Genomic DNA, 17976 nt, shown 5'->3' with positions numbered 1-17976 from the left:
CTTTCTCTCTTCCTTTTTCTCTTTTGCTTGTATGCTGTGTTAGTGTTATCCAGAAAGACCAAATCAATTTATATATATATATATATATATATATATATATATATATATATAAATTGATTTGGTCTTTCTGGAGAACACAAACACAGCATACAAGCAAAAGAGAAAAAGGAAGAAAGAAAGAAAAAAGGGAGGAAATAAGAAAAGGGGGAGTGTGGGAGGAAATAAAGGAGGCAGAAAGAGAGAAAAAAAGAAAAACTCTTAGTGGGCTATTGAAATAACATTTTTGCTAGAAAGAAAGTTGAAAAGGTCTCTAGCTTGGTTTAAAGAAAATGCTATGGAGGATTTGAGTGTATGGTAACTGAAAGTGGTTCTTTCTTGTATGAATATCAGATTGACACTAACGTGTTGAAACTCAGGTTTGAGTGAGTATATACTCAATATTAGAGCTCTCACGCACCTAGTAATTGAAGCAATGAGCATGCATAGTCTTCCCAAGAGGAAAACATATAAAGATAAAAGCTGTAGATAAAGGACTGCAATATGTTGGGCAATGGAAAAACTCACATTTAAATATATCCATGGCAAACACTATGTAGGCATCATTCTAACAAGTATACTGGTCTCTCCTCCTTACACAATGGAAGGGTCAGGGCATAATTGATTGCAAACATACCTCTTTTTCCATTTGTAGAAAGTACAGTTTACTTTGTTAAATACTTAAGTAAAACTAAGTCTGACTAGGGAACCAGCAGTTAGCGTAATGGCTATGTCGCTGGACTCCCACGTAGTCGACCGCGGTTCACGTCCAGGACCAGGTGGTTTAAAACTCACGCTGGGCGTGCGTGCGTGCCCAAGATCCTGAGAGGAGAATGGAGGAGAAGGGATTGCGGCGTGACCATCACCCCTGGGGGGTGATTTCTCGCTTTCTGTCTCTATGTCTCTCTCTGTCTGTCTGGCGAGCGCACGCACCCTATAGCGAAAAAACCTCTCCAAAACAAACAAACAAACAAAAACTAACTCTGACTAGTTAACTGGGTTAAAGCTTTGGTAATGTTAGACATCATTTTTGATAGCTTCCTAGTACAGTAATCTATGCTGTGTTTCTTTATCACAGACTTCGTGGACCAGCCTCCAGAAACATCCTATAAAGTCTTTGGAATAAGACGATGAGGACAAATCCATCATGACTAATGAAGAGAATAATTCAAAACCTGGTGATGGTGAATCCACAACTTTACACATGAAAAATATCACATTTAAAGCCTAAATAAAAGGGATTTTTTTATCTAGTTCAAATACAAATTTTTGTCAAAGCTAGCAAAAAATAAGCACACTGATGCAAATATATTTTCTAGGTATTACTTATCTATAAAATTGAAAATTCAATCACAAGTTTAAACTATACTTCAAAAGAGATTGTACAAGGTTGGCAAACTCCAAAGAAATGAAATTTTATCAACTATCCTCAGAAATGACTTTCTTTCTCCTAGAAAATAATAAGTTGGTTCTGTTCTTACAAATGAGCCCTTATAGGGTAGATATTATTCATGTATTCTAAAATCTTGAGACTGTCTGCCTTATTCATGCAATTATGTCTTTGGTTTTTTTAAACTTCCTAAAATATTAAGAACATTTTATGCATTATGTATGGGTCAAATATCAATTTATCAAGTATACATTTGAGGAAAATATATTTAATTTGTGTTTGAAATGAATAAAAATATTCACTTTATTCTACCCTATTTTCATGTAATAGGTATATTATTTCCTGGGGAAAATAGATGCTTAGAAAAACCCATATAGGGCCAACTCTGTGGTCTAGTGGTGAAGGGAACTGGATCCCAAATGGCTGAACATATGGTTCCAGTCCCAGCCAAGGTGGTTTGAAAACCATGCCAGGCATTTCTGTGTGTATGCACCAAATCTCAACAGAATTTAGAAATGGAAGAGAAGGAATTGCAGTGTGACCACACTTTCTTTCCTTGTCTTTATGTCTGTCAGTCTCTGGTGAGTGCAAGTGCCCATTTCTGAGACAGAAAAAAAAAAAACAAAAAGAAGAAGAAGAAGAAAGGAAAGAAAGAAAAGAACAAAACACCCATGTGCTAACTACTTTCCCAAAATATTTAAATATGGTAGACCTAACGATATTTTTAAAAATCTAGTATCTCATGAGAGCAAGAAACTTTTCTGATCTTTTGACACATCTATTTTTATTCCCCAGAACAGTGGCTAGCATGTAATTGGAAATCAATAAATGTTTTTGAGAGAAAGAATGAAAGAACAAATGAACAAATCTTATTGTGACCTACACTGAGAGACTTCAAGCTTTTCCCTGAGTTTATGTCTAGGTTTCCACATTTACCATGATAATCAAGACTTTTTCCTAATTACTTAATATTCTGTCTAGGTTACATAGAAAAAACTTAAGTCAATGACATTATTTACCAATTGCAAAATAGTAACACTGGTAGCACCCAAATGATTGAGTACTTTATGTTATTATCAAGTTTCTTTTTTATTTTTTATTGAGATTTTTTTGCTGCAGGGCACTTGTTCTTGCTGAAGAGACAGAGACAGAAAGAGAGAAAGTGAAAAATCTCCTCCAGGTGATATGGCCATGCTGAAATCCCTAATTCTCCATTCTCCTGAGACTGTGGGCACGCATGCACATGGGTCAGTGTGAGTTTCAAGCCACTGGTTCAGGACTCAAAATGCGGCCAGTCACATGGGAGTCCAGTACTCCAACCACTACGCCACTTGTTGGCCCCTCAAGTTTCATGCTTTAAGACGGGTTTTTGGACGAGCAGATGGTATATCAGTTATGTTGTTGTACTCCCATGAGGCTGACCGTGATGTCAGTTCCAGACCCAGTGGCTTGAAAATCACACCAGGCACGTCTTCATGCCCAAAATCCCTGGAGAAGGGATTGCAGCAAGACCATTCTTTCTCGGGGGTGATTTCTCACTTTCCCTCTCAGTATCTCTGTTTCTCTCTGGGGAGTGCATGCAGCCTAAGGCAAAAATCTCTAAATATATATATCTCTCTCTGTGTGTCTCTCTCTGGTCAAATTAAAATAAATGAATGAATGAATAAAATTGAATAAAAATTTTAAAAAAATATATGGGTTTTGACTGGTAGAATTACAATTGTAAAATATTGTGGATACTGGCCATATGCACAAGTTCAAATACGGTTGAGAGACATATAAAATGCCTGGAATATATTATGAGATTAAAGAAAAAGCTTTGGAAACTCTGAATCTATTCTTGGTCCTAGAAAGATAACAATTGGATAAATTTACCAATAAAACATGCTTCAGAGTCACGCCTTAAAACAAATTATTAAACTAACTCTGGTATAAACTACACTGACTCCACTCATATTCTTAATGACACAAACTCATAATCCTTGGTTACTTGTTTTTCAATAATATCTAAGACTATTGATTTTATTTCTTATTTTAAAAAAATCATTGGACCAGTAGGTAGCATAGTGGTTAAGGTGCTAGACTCCCACATGGTCAACTGTAGTTCAAGTCTTGAACCAAGCAACTTGAAACTCATGTCAGGCATGTGCTTATATGCCCAAAATATGGAGAGGAGAATGGAGGAGAAAGGATTGTGGTGTGGTCATCTTTTCTGGGGGTGATTTCTCACTTTTTCTCTCTCTGTCTCTTTCGGTGTTTCCAGCAAGCACATGTGCACTATAGGGGGAAAAAAAAAAAAAAGCAGAAAAAAAAAGCCAAAAAGGAAAAACTCTCTTAAAAATTAAATAAAATAACTAATTAAATATTTCTAAATTTTTAATATATTATTATTTACAACACATCCTCATTTACTTTTTATTTTTTAGAGACATTTTTGCTATAGGGTATGTGCCCTCACCAGAGAGACAGAAAGTGAGAAATCATTCCCTGGGGGGATGGTCATGCTGTAATCCCTTCTCTTCCATTCTTCTCTTGGTACTTTGGGCAGAAACGCACGCACACACACCGGTGTTAGTTTTAAGCTGCTGGATCTGGAACTTGAACTGTGGTTGACTACATGGAAATCTAGCCGAAGTAATCATTATGCCATGTGCTGGTCCCTCTCTCATTTATTTTTTTAATTATTATTTTAAATTATTTTTGCTATAGGGTACGTGAGCTTACCAGAGAAACAGAGAGACAGAAAGCAAGAAATCACCCACAGGGGGAATGGCCACGCCACAATCCCTTCTCCATTTTCCTGTGCCCAGCATGAGGTTTAAGTCACTGGGTCCAGGAATCGAACTGTGGTTGACTACATGGGAGTCCAGTGATGTAACCATTATGCTATTTGCTAGTCTTCCTCCCGCATTTACTTTTGACAACACATAAGCCTCATTTTGTCATTAGGATTAGCCAATAAATAAATGAAATAAAAAAAAATCCTGTGTGTTTGTGTGTGTGTGTGTGTGTGTATACAATATATCTTAAGATACATAAGATATATTAGATTTCCAAATATTGCTCAAAAATATGTTATATAGATTACATACTTATATATGAAATATATATGTTAGATTTCCAGATATCACTCCAAGCATAGAATAATACTTATAAACAAACACTAAGTTATAATTATTCTAATCTTCCACTTTAAAATAGAAGAAATTTCCTTAGCATTTTTATAAATGTAGCAGTCATTTATGGTTTATATAAATGGTGTAAATATTACATACACACTATGCCATTTTAATTATTATAAAGCGTCCCACTATTTTATATTGTTTTTCAATGAAAACTATTGGATATTAAAAATGCTTTATGTGAAATAATGTATATAAGAAAAACTTGACATTCTTTAACATGTCTTGGTTGAAAGGAAAGAGTTAACTGGGGAAGAGTACTGAGAATGTCATCTAGAACAGGTGCCAGAAAGTGGCCCACAGGTGGCTTCCAGCCTGCCAGCTGCTTTTCTTTGTAAATGAAGTTTTGTGGGGATACCCTCTCCTCCATTCATTTATGCATGGTCTATGGTTGTTTTCACTCTAAAGTGGAAGAGTTGAGTATTTTAGGCAGAGATGTATGGGGTCTACAAAGCCTAAAATATTTACTATTCAGCTCTTTAGAGAAATGATGTTTACAGACCGTGGGCTAACATATAGAGCAGATTGAGAGACAAAATAATCAAGAGCCAAAAGATACAACAGATAGAATGCAAGGCTCTAATATGTCACTAAGAAACAACAGAGAATAGTAAATTGGTAAATATGTAAATAACTTGAAATAAACTTGACTCTCAAATTCATTAGTCAAGGGCTGGATAGTTGCACAGTGGTAAAAGGTAACATTCTGCTGGACTGACCCACATGGGAGGGTTCTGAGTTCCTGTCCAAAGACCTCCTTTTAGTATGCATGGCACACTCATGCCTATTATCAGAAGCTGGCTGAGGCAGAGGGTAGATACCAGCATCAAGACACTGGTGAGAGTGCTATCTCTTGTCTCTATCTCTCTCACTCACGGAAGCAATGAATAAAATAAACTTTTTAAAAACTTAATAATAAAGGCAATGAATAATTTGATGTGCATAGAATGAAGTACTATAAAAATATCTGACTAAAATGACATGTAGAATAAGACTGGAATCATTAATATGAAAGTAGTTCAAATATTTTGTCTAGAAAAATATACAGATTGATTAACTTTAGCCATTACTTAGGCTAAAAAAAATCATGCATCCTTTTTGAAAAATCATACACCCTTTTTATTATTAAATCATAAAGAGGTATCAAAATTAAAAGCAAAATTACAGCGTAAGACTTAACAAACATACTAGGAGCATCAAAAGAAGTGAAATGGGACCAGACACAAGGCATTATGAATTAATGAACATGGGAAGGACAAAGATGGGGAAAACAGTGAGCATTTGCTGAAAATACTAGGGGAGAGGATCTGGTGAAAATTTCAATCTTAGACAAGTGCCTAGGTAAAGAAAATAATGGGTAAGATTTCTAAACCCCACTGTGTGCTTAAAAGTCATCCTTGCCATTGGTGCTGTCTCTGTCATCCTCTATTTTCTCAGCCTCTTTTTCATCATCCTTGATCAACTCCAGCTGGTCATCCCCCCGATCTTCATTATCATCATCATCCAGTAGGTCCCCCCTCCTCAGAAGAGTCATCTGCAGTCCCCTCAGACTCCATCTTCACATGAGTCTCATCTTTCTTCTGGGAGCTGCTGCTCTGTTCCTCTTCTGACTTATCATTCTTCACCTCTACTGTTTGTTTGCTCTGTTTCTTTTCAATTTTTTCCAGGTTTTCTAGAAAAGAATGTACTTTTTGTTTTATCTGGGTCAACTCCTTCTTAATAGCCTGAATGTCATCTTCTTTCAACTTTCCAAATTTGGAAGACAATCCTTGTTTTCCGCTCTTAGAATTGAAGCTTTTGCCCCCCTGTGAAGTGTTCCCTGATACATGCTGGTGTTTCGAGGGCACTACAGGATGAGCAATAGATGGTGGTGGTGGAACACGTGATGGGTAACTGTATGTCCTGTCATAATAATTGCACTGAAAGTCATAGTCCAAGACAAGAGAGGAGCTGTACATCTCCGCTACAGATCAGTTCATATCTGCGTTTCCTCGGTTCACTTTTGGCTCTGCAGCCAGATTAATATCTAAAACTTGGCTGACAATCATCCTGCCCTCCTCTCCTGCCACATTAGCTGGGGTATTCCTCTCATTAACATAGTGAACGAAGACAAAGCCTTTATGAAAAGAGCAACCAACAATTTTGCCATACTTAGAGAAGATTGCCTCTACATCCATCAGATTTCTTGACCACTAGAATGGTGAGATTCCCACTAAGCACATGGGAATTCATGGAGTGAGGATCTGTCTTATTGGTAACATTGCTGGCCAATGCAATTGATGGTAAGATTCCTCACAAAGTCAAAAAGTGTAGCTGAAGATCAAAAAAAAAAAAAAAATCTCACAAGAAGGTGAGGGAAAATAGATTTGATTCTGAGTCTCTCAGTCCCAGGTTCTAGGTAAAGAAACCAACTGTAGCTGGAGGTAGGAAATGTGGCTACAACTGCTTGGTCTCCAACTCTTCACAAAATGGCCCCTGAGTCTCCTAAGTATACATGTTGATAGAAAGGGCAAACCCCCGCCCCCGGAAAAATAAAAGAAAAAAATACTTCTTAAATGCATAGATCTTTTTTTCAGATAAGCTGAAAATGAGCTGAACAAACAACTCTTTAAGGAAGACATATGAGCAGCTAAAAAGATATGAAAATATGTTCAACATCCCTTATCATAGATGAGATGCAAATCACAATCACAATGAGATACCACCTAACCCCAGTAAGAATGACTAAGATTAAAAAAAAAAAAAAAAGAAAAAAGAAAAAAAACATGATAAGTTTGTTAAGGCTGTTGTGAAAGGGAACTCTCCTACACTATTGGTGGGAATGTAAATTGGTATAGCCACTGTGGAGAATAATATGGAGGTTCCTCAAAGGTTTACACATAGAACTACATCTGAAGTAGCAATATCACTCCTGGGTATCTACCCAAAGATAAAAAAAAAAATGCTCAGTTGGAAAAGTGCTTGCATATCTATGTTTATTGTGGCATTATTCACAATTGCAAAGACTTGGAACCAACCCAAATGTCCGTGAACAGATTAATGAATTGAAAAAGTGTGGCACATACGCAGTATGGCATACTACCCAGCCATAAAAAACAAGACGACCCTGACATTTGATAGAAAATGGATGAATATGGAAGATTTACTGCTGAGTGAAGCAAGTCAGGCTATGAAAGAGAGGCATTTTATGTCTCCACTTAATATATGCCAACCATCTGAACTCTATGGTGGAAACTGAAAGATTAGAGGATATAGAAACATGGAAAATGGTTATGGATAGTGCAGACAGTGTGGGAAAAAAATGGTGAGAGGTAGAGGAGAGTGAGAGGAATGGAGTCTTGAGGAGAAAAATAGAGAGGCTAGACATTTGAGGGGCACAGAAATGAGGATTGTCTGTTGATAATAATGTGTATGATATCTTCAACTGGACTGGTGGGAAGTGTGTTCATGTTGAGTAAATTCATTTTACAAGCTGTAGTGATGTACAGTGTTTGAATGTATAAAATAAAATATGAAGAAAAAGAAAAAAGCATAGATATAAAAGTTCATGAGAGGCAATCATAAAAATAAGTGATTGCATGAAAGCTGTAAAAGGGAACAACAGCAAGTAAAAATAGAAAGAATCCTACTGACAAGTTTATAAAGGAACAGCTATATTAGAGTAGTTTAATATTCATGGTAAAGCAACTAAGATTTTAATAAAATTTATAGATTCAATTTAAGTTTAACATCAAAATTTGTTTTTCTTGCTCTTTGTCTTTTTAAACTTTTGTGTGTTTTTGTTTTTTATTTTTATTTTTACAGTGTGCAATACTCTGGAGTAGTAAGTTATCATCTATTATAACTTGAATACATCTTCCATCACAGTCCAAATGAAAAAGTCAGGATCTTTTGCAATGATTCAGATGTAGTTACGATCAGTGTCCAGTTGTACAATGGCATCTTGTAACTTGTAAGAGTGTTTGCAAAGTAGAGGAAACCATTAACTTGATTAGACAGTGATTGTTTTCAAGGAAGTATTATAAAGAGCCCTACTGAACTAGGATGGCTTTCAGGAAGAAATTTGCCAAATAAAATCTTTAAGACATTAGAAGTAAAACTTTGAAACCTCCTGTACTGGTTGTTAGGCTGGATATTAATTTAAATGAGCTGAAGAGATAATGACAATTACATTGAACGACTAGCTCAAAAGCCTATCGGTAGTGTTTTGTAAATATAGATTACTATTTATTTTCATTTTGTCAAAAATTAAAATGAAATCTGTTTTATTGAAAACTTAGATTATCTTATCATCAATATATAGATGTATCATTCTTCCTAAATGAAGCAGAGTTCAATTTTAGAAGAATCACATTTATTTATACCTACTAAGTAGCTCTCACTTCAAAATAAAGATTCTACAAAGATAACTAACTGGATTTATCAAACTGAGATCCTTAAAGAGTCAAATTAGATGTGTCCTCTTATCCATGCACTCATCCTTTCATCTGTCTACTTTTCCACCTACCCACCTGTCTGTCTATGCATCTGTCTCATAGCCCTCCATTCATCCACTCACTCATCATTCATCCATTCATCTATCCACCTATCCATCCATCCATCCCTCTTTCTCTCCCTCCTTTCCATCCATCCCTTCCTTCATTCACTATTTGGAAGCTACTCTGTTGTAGTAACTGTTCTACATTCCACAAATTTGTTATTGAATGAAAAAACAAAGTTCCTATTATCTTGGGTTTTGTATGCTAATGAGAAAAAATAAGCGACAAACACATATACAAGTAAATTGTATATGTATTACTCACTCTGGTTAGATATTATAATGTATGCAATGGTTTCCGGTTAATTAACTTATTGGATCTGAAAAAAAATAATTTTGATTAGGTAGATGAGTCTCTCACTATTCTACTCAGAAATTGTTTTACAACTACAGTGTAGAAAAAAACAGTATAATAATATGAGAGAAGCTATTTCATCAGTTCTTTCTGTAAGAATAAGGAAGTGTCAACATTATTTAAACAATAATATTTAGAAAAGCCATGTAGATTTCTTTATTAAGAAAAGAACATTTAAGTAGTTGAAGTACCTGAGAAATGTATTTATAATAGAATGGACTAAGATCTAAATAACTAAATTTGATTTGATTCTTTGCTTTAGCCCATCCAGATAATTTATTCCTATTTCCTTACTTTGGACTGTGGAATTTCAGTGATGTTCCAAATTTACTTAGCTGATATATGAGGCAAGTATTGGGGAAGCAATAATAGGATGGACAAGAGTGGAGTTAAATTGACTACGGACCTCAAAATAATATGATGAATGGCATTTTAAATATTTATTGAACCAAGGAGCTATGTGCTTCTACCCAGTTTGAGAATGACTAGTACTAGACTTTTTTTTCTAATTATTTTTGAAGCATGAACTAATGATTTCCTTTTATTAAACATCACCCAGCTCTATGCCAGTGTATTCAACTCCTTCACCAATCCTTTCCCAGATATTTCCTTGACATATATATAATATATATAGTATATATTATATATATACATATATATATATATAAATACATAAAATCATACATACATATAATATATTAGAGTTCAAGTGGAGTTTCATAGCCCTGCCCACTTATCCTATGAAAATGTAGCTCTATTAGAGCTCCTAAAATATTAACTAATATATTCACATGTTCTCAGTAGAGAGAGAGAGAGAGAGAGAGAAAGTTAGAAAGCATCCCTCCCCTCCAAGGGACAATGGCTATACCACAATCCCCTCTTCTCCATTTTCCTCTCTGAATTTTGGACACATCCTCATGCATGCTTGTCTTGTTTTTCAAGCTGCTGCATCTGGGACTCAAACTGAGAAGTCAGTCATGTGGAATCTAGCCACCTTAAACACCAAGCCACTAGCTGGCCCATTAGCAGGCTTTTTAAATAGTAAAATTTATTAGTGACTTTAAACTATTTTAATTGCTTCAACTATAACTATTACATTCTTAATTAACAACATAGCTAGAATAGGACTGAGTAGATACAAAATAAATAAATAAATAAATAAATAAAGCACAGTAGGTTCCCAAGGGAAGTAAAAACAAAAAATTTTAAATGACACTCAAAATAATACATTATGAAAAATATACTATGCTAGCATTTTTAATATTATTAATAATTACATAATTAAACTTATACCAATTTTGGATTGCCATGCTTAAATCTGGATTTAAGGTTAAACAAATCTGGGTCAGCAGTTAAAAAGAGCAGAACAAATTTTCTATTTAAACACAGGGATCCTGCCCTTTCTTTTTTCAAGCATTGACATTATATACAATGTTAGTCAGAGTTCAAGTGGAGTTTCATAGCCCTGCCCACTTATCCTACGAAAATGTAGTTCTATTAGAGCTCCTAAAATCTGTTGCACATTTTCAAAAAAGAATATAAATGTTTTTACCAAATAGTGCAAACTCAGGGTGAATATATGAATGGAATGTCATTGGTATCTTTTAGTACACAAAGACAGATGAAAGAAAATTTGAATTGTCAGTTGTGTCTTTGAACTCGACTTCATCAGGTTTCCAAGATTTTCAAGTGAGAGGACACCAGTTTGGTTGACCAGTTTGAGTTAAACTCCATGAGTATTATTCCATACTGTACAGGTGATATAAGCACAACTTTCACACAAGGAATTTTGTGATTGCTCCTGGGACCAGAGCCGGACCACAGCCATTGCTCCCCAACAACCACATTTACGAAACACCTTCAGTATCAGTTAAAGTAAATTGACACATAAACAAAAAGTTATTTGCTGATGTATATGGTATATAATGTAAATAAAGTATACCATATACTTTATGTATATGTCTTTATATACTGGTATATAAAGACATTATCATATACATTATGGCATGAAATAAGGTAGTGAGAAAAAAAAAACTAGTGCTTAATTAGATATGTTTACAGATAAATTCCAAATCAGGCTACTTTTAATTGTGTTTATGTAATGTATGTGTATGTGTGGATACGGGAAAATGGCGTTGGTTCAGTTTCAAAACTCAAGGATGCCTGTAAATACTGTCCTATAAAAATAAGACATATCTTGTGGCTGATATGTATTGTATTTGTGTTGGGAAAAATCATGTTGTACACTGTAAAGATGTATAGTGATTAAATGTAAATAATAAATATAGATTAAAACTAAATTAATAGGGCACAGCAGATGGCATAAAGATGGCATAATGGTTACATCACTGGACTCTCACGTGGGCGAGCACTGTTCGAGTCCTAGACCTGGCAGCTTAAAACTCATGCCGGCACGTGTGTATGCATGCCCAAAATCCCGAGAGGAGAATGAAGGAGAAGGGTTTGCAGTATGGTCACACACACCCCCCCTCCAGGGAGTGGTTTCTCACTTTCTGTTTCTCTGTCTCTCTCTGTCCTCCAGCAAGCACACACTCCTAATAGCAAAAACCTCTGGGGGGAAAAAAGGGATGAACAAAGTGACTGAGAAAATGTTTCTAACCCAAACTGTAAGTCTTCCCATAAGTTTACCTTGCTGGCAAACAACATATTATGCCAACACTAGTTGCATTTTTTTATAGGACAGTATTTACAGGCATCCTTGAGTTTTGAAACTGAGCCAATGCCAGTTTCCCGTATCCACACATACACATACATTACATAAACACAATTAAATGTAGCCTGATTTGAAATTTATCTGTAAACATATCTAATTAAGTACTAGGTTTTTTTTTTCTCACTACCTTATTTCATGCCATGTAGCTACCAATCTGACGTAGCTACCATCCAGTAGTTTGTGTTTCTGTGTCCTGGAAGCATGAGTGATTTAAAAACTCATTGGGGAGTTATAATCTAGTTCAGACAGGTTTTGTTAATATTCCTGACAGACTATACCCATTTATTAATATGTCACGAGGTCTCCTTAAGCAATAATTTTTCTCATCAATTTAATGTGACAAAACCTGCCATTCTGTAGTTTCATATTATCCCTAAATCTGATTATATCACAGATGTATAATGAATAAAGACTAATTATACAATTAGCTGCTGTCCTCTTGCATTTGAGAAACTGTCCATATCATATTACCCCAAAAAGCTTTGCTGAGAATCACAGTGATGCACTCCAGTTTTAGAAGAGGATAATATTTCTGAATGACTTTTTTTGTGTTTTTTTAATTCATGTATGCGTTTTTATTTCTTCCACTGAGATGACTTTTGTCTTTAATTATATTTGTCCTATAAAACTTTGTTTTCCTCCTAGCAGTTCAATGTTACCAGTGAGGCTGTAGAACACCCCCCAGTAAAATGTAGTTCCCTTTCAGATTATAGCATATTAATTTATTAGGGTCAAGGCAGTACATGGGAATTTCTCCTTCTGTAACAAGAAACCTTACACTCTTTGTTCCTACAATTCAATTATCCTCTCTTTCCCAAGACAATGATCTAGCTATAAAGTGTGTGGTTATGAACCCACTTCCAAACACTCTGAAAGTATAACACAATAGTTTCGATTCTTTGATCATCATAATAAAATAGTTTTTAGAAATATTTAAAGAGGTATTTTACTAAAGCTTTATGTATTTAAGATTAAAGTTAAAATTTTGCTAAAGACATTTTTACTGAAAATAATTCTTTTTAAAGAGAAGAGTGACTTTATTTTAGATGGCGGATTTTACATTTTAAAAATTTGCCAATATTATGTAACTTGGTATGGGAAACAAAGAAGAAAAACTTTGAAGTTTAGAACACTAGGAGTCTTTAGCATTTTTAAAACGTTTACCAAAAGATTAAAAAAAATACAGAAAAAGAAAGAAAAAAGAAAAACTAGACGATAGGTCATACATGTTGTTTTATCAAAATACTAAGACTATTCACTTGTCAGCATGGGTTTTCTAATCATATGGACCACACATGTCATGTGGATAGAAATGGAAACCATCTCCACTTTTGCTTTTTCTGTTACTGCTCACATGCATAAAACATAAGAGCAGAAGGTTTAACGTTGTCTGTGGCATAGTCAGTGATTGACCCTCGTTTTTTTCTCCACCCCATGTTTTCTTTTCTTCTTCTTTCCTTTTAATGCATTTTCAGAAGTTAATAAACACTATTTCAATATTTCCAGGGTTTTGACTTTTTCAGAAAAAGATGGACTCTGCCTGGTTCCAACCCACAGGGCGGGAGATCCAGTGGGTGAGTGTTTCACCCAAATGGGGTGTCCTGCTTATGCGGGTGTGCTGGAAACCTGGGCTAGCAGAGGTGCACTGGGAGAGCAGGATCAGGCAAGATGAGTACACTCGGGGTATCCTCAAGTCCAGCACACCAGGTCCTAACCCTCCAAAATCAACCACTCAAGACAATTATCATCAGAGGCTGGCTTGGCTCCTGTTCCTAATGCTAAGGGAAACAACTGGCCCTCAGCCTTTTCCAGAAAATGCTCCAGTGTCTTGACAAAGAGCTGTCATAGTAAATGAATGCAAGCCGGAGAAATGAGGAAATGAATTTGATTGCCTCCTCCCAAGCATTGTATTCATTCATTTCTGGCTTACTATTGCTAACTAAATCTTTCATTCCTATGTGAAACATCCTTCTACAAGAAAAAGGTATCATACATTTTTCTTAAAAAGGGGGTGAAGATAAAATATCAATGAGGCATTTTATGTTTCTTAACTAAATATAAAGTGTTTACATTTTACATATACAGAGCAAGTTTTAAGTAATATGTGAATTATTGCAAATAGAAAACCCTTGGTATAGCATAGCTTATGATGAAACAAATTATGTGTTGAAATTGCGCTAGTAAACTTGAAATAGAACTTTGTTTTTGAAGAAATGTATTGAAGTGACAGTTTTAAAATGTAATACTCATCTCAGTGATGTGATCGTTATTCCCTGTTGTACTTCTGAGGCCATATACATTTAATAACACGATAGAAACTTACTTATGTTGATCAATAAACTCATGTGCATGGGATCCCCTGTCAGATCAGTGAATTAGTTGGGTAAGTGCAAAGGTTAGAACACAGGCAGGGCAATGACTCTTTCCGAGAACCCAATAAAGTCTCTCCTCTTGATCCAAACAAATGGACATCATTGTTACCACATTCCTAGCATTCAAGGACATCTGACCAGGTTACAACCCGTGGCCTAGTACTGTCTGTTCTTAAATGCAAGGGTTGTTTTGCAGACAGACGCCCTTTCAACCTTCAGATGGTTTTACATCATTCTGAGAGCATTATGTTCAAACTATGTCCACATAACAATCGTCTGGACTTGTGGGCACATTCTACTCAAAGACACAGAAAATACGTTCAAAGGAAGAGTATTTTTAGGGGGATTTAAAATGTAAGTCATAGTTTAGAAAAGTCTTTGATCTTCTGTTTTCTTAGACCTTATAATTCCCTTAAAAATTGTTGAGCCCAGAAGTCTCTGAGTCTTGCATGAAACAATGCTGCTTCACTGGTATGTGAATCTGGGAATTTTTCTACTTGGACAAAATCATCCAATCTACCTTATGACCAGGATGGTTAGTGTTTGTGACAGCTGAATCCCCATTATTGTCACCCGCGAGAGCAATGTCACCAGAACTTTCCACATCCAATCTGCCAAAATGTCTTCACTCACAGTTAATAGAGACTTAGGAGTTAGTTTGATTGCTGTTGACAGTCCTTACTCTTCCAAATTGCCTCAGCGAACCTGTAAGGCAACTCCAGAGCATCTGTTTTTCCCTTTCCTGACAGCATGTCACGTCAAAATACTATCAGGCCCCATCACTAATCAGGCATTAAGAACACTCTGAATAATAATAATGACAACAAAATGAATTTAACTCTTCATTTTTGAGCCATCCCACGAGAAGCTGACAATAGACCCAAGAAGTCTTTTGTCAATGGGTGGGAAAGGGAGTAGCTATGTAATTAGGCAGCAGTTCTGATGAGTTAGAAATTGTGTCCACCTTCTGGGGAAGCATGTGGCCTATAGTACACCTTTTAAATGTAATGCCTTTATTTTGACAAGGACATTTACTTTCAAAGAGCTTGTTTACAAAATTGCAAGTATAAATGATTGCCTTTTTGAGAGGGGGGGGAAAGTAATCCAAAGATTATCAAAGCTTGTAGATGTAAAATAGCTGACTTATTATTGAAGGTCTTATGCTAAGAATAAATATTAAAGAAAGCATCACTGAAATTTAACAATTTTGACAGACTGTAGTCTCAGAGAAGGTACATAGACTGAGTCTCAGCACTTAAAGAGTTTTAAAATGGCAATGAAATGGGTGTACATCATATTTCCTGAGTATTTTCTTTTTTTTGTGTTTGAGAGATTTTTTCTATAGGGCATGTGTTCTCTCCAGAGAGACAGAGAAAGAGAAAATGAGAAATAACCCTATGGTGGGATGACCACACCACAATCCCCTTTCCTCTATTCTCCTCTTGGGATTTTGAGCATACACACACACGTGCCCAGCCAGAGTTTCAAGCTGTCAGATCTGGGACTTGAACCACTGTTGACCATGTAGGAGTCCAGTGCTTTTAACCACTATGCCACTTACCTGAGTACTTCATAAACATGCCTTAGAAATTTGGGGCCAGTGGGTGGCATGGTGCTTATGGTGCTGGACTCTCACATGGCCTACCATGGTTTGAGTTCCAAACCTAGCTTCTTGGGGATCACACCATGCATGTGTGCATGCATGCCCAAATTCCCTGAAAGAGAGTAGAGGAAAAAGGATTGCAGCATTGCCATCCCTTAGGGGATGGTTTTTCACTTCCCTCTCTCTATTTATCTCTGTATCTCTCTGGCAAGCACACCCATCCTATGGCAAAATCCTAAAAATAAAGAAAAAGAAAAAAGAAACTTGATTCATAGCCTATTTACATGTCCTGGAACAAATGACCTTTAGATTTGTGATGTAGATCAAGAGAGGTTAATATTAGGTTCTAAGATTATAGCTACATATCCACATATGTATAGAAGAGACAATACATTAGAGCCTCAAAAAATACAACCAAAAAATACACATGGTTGTGTGATTGAGATTTCAAAATAGTCAACACAAGACTCAAATCTATGCTTTGACTATAAAATTATAAACTTACTCAACTTTGTTCTAGTTAGAATTCTACCCTATGCAAGATTATAATGACTTTAAGATGGAATTTTCAAGTGTTATAGTATGTTCTCAGCAAGCAATAGAAACAAAGTATGCTTGGGCCAGATCTGTAGCTCAGCAGGTATGGGAGCTGGATCTCACATGATCAACCTGTAATTTAAATCCTAGCCCCAGTAGTTCAAAAGTCATGCCAGTAACATGACCATACACCATTGGTGAGTGCATTTGCTCTCTTGTCTCTGCAGAGTGAATGTGCTTTCTGGCAATAAAAATATATATATATAAAACAAAGAATAAATTAATAAAGGAGGCAAAATATGCCAGGCTGTATTTGAATATATTTACATATTATCTTATTATTTTGCTAAATGTAACCCAGAGGTTTCAAACTCATGCTGGGCACATGTGCATGCATGCTCAAAATTCCAAGAGGAATTTTGTATAGAAGGGATTGTCATGGCCTGTCAAGGCATGGCCTTCCTCCCTGGGCGGGGGTGAGGGGGTTGATTTCTCACTCTTCTGTCTCTCTGGAGAGTGCACACGCCTTATGAAAAAATCTTTTTCTCTCTTAAAAATAAATAGATATGGTATTAGTGTTTATAAATGTATTGTTTCTAGTTAAAAATATTAGCTACAATATTGTTACCATATGACTCAGCTATTTTATTTCTAGGTAGTACATCCAAGAGACTAAAAATATATGTCAACATGAATACAATTACAGGAGTGTTCATAGCAGCATTATTCATAATAGCCAAATACTGTTAATAATCATAACTAAAATGTTAAGCAATTGATAAATAGATAAACCAAATGTGACATATCGAAACAATTGAAAACTATTTGGTCATTAAAGATATGAAGAAGTACTGATACATGCTTGAATATGCATGAACCTTGAAAATCTGTTAAGTGAAAAAAACATATCACAAAAAATAATAATTTATATAATTTCATTTATAGGGAAAGTTTAGAATAGGAAAATCTAGAGAAACAGAAAGTACAGTGCCCTCGATCCCCCATCCGTGTGGCATATATTCCAAGACCTTCAGTGGATGTCTGAAACTATGGGTAGTACCAAATCCTATGTATACTGTGTTTTTTTTTTTTTCCTGTTTTTGTTTTATTTCTTCCAGTATGTTAACTGAGATAACCTCTAAGTGACAATGAGTGGGCAGGTGCATGCACAGCATGGATGCTGTGGATATAGGGCTAATTCACACCCCAAAGGGAGGAGTGAAATGACCT

The 17976-nt window shown here is 35.6% G+C and overlaps 1 pseudogene; it reads right to left on the bottom strand.

Moving 5' to 3' along the window:
* Nucleotides 1-5970: 5970 nt before the first annotated feature.
* Nucleotides 5971-16217, bottom strand: LOC102503015 (heterogeneous nuclear ribonucleoprotein C-like; annotated as a pseudogene).
* Between the last annotated feature and the right edge of the window lie 1759 nt (nucleotides 16218-17976).

This window comes from Tupaia chinensis, unplaced genomic scaffold, assembly GCF_000334495.1.
Source record: "Tupaia chinensis unplaced genomic scaffold, TupChi_1.0 Scaffold000052_1, whole genome shotgun sequence".
NCBI lineage: Eukaryota > Metazoa > Chordata > Mammalia > Scandentia > Tupaiidae > Tupaia > Tupaia belangeri.
This window is presented reverse-complemented; position numbering and strand designations above follow the sequence as displayed.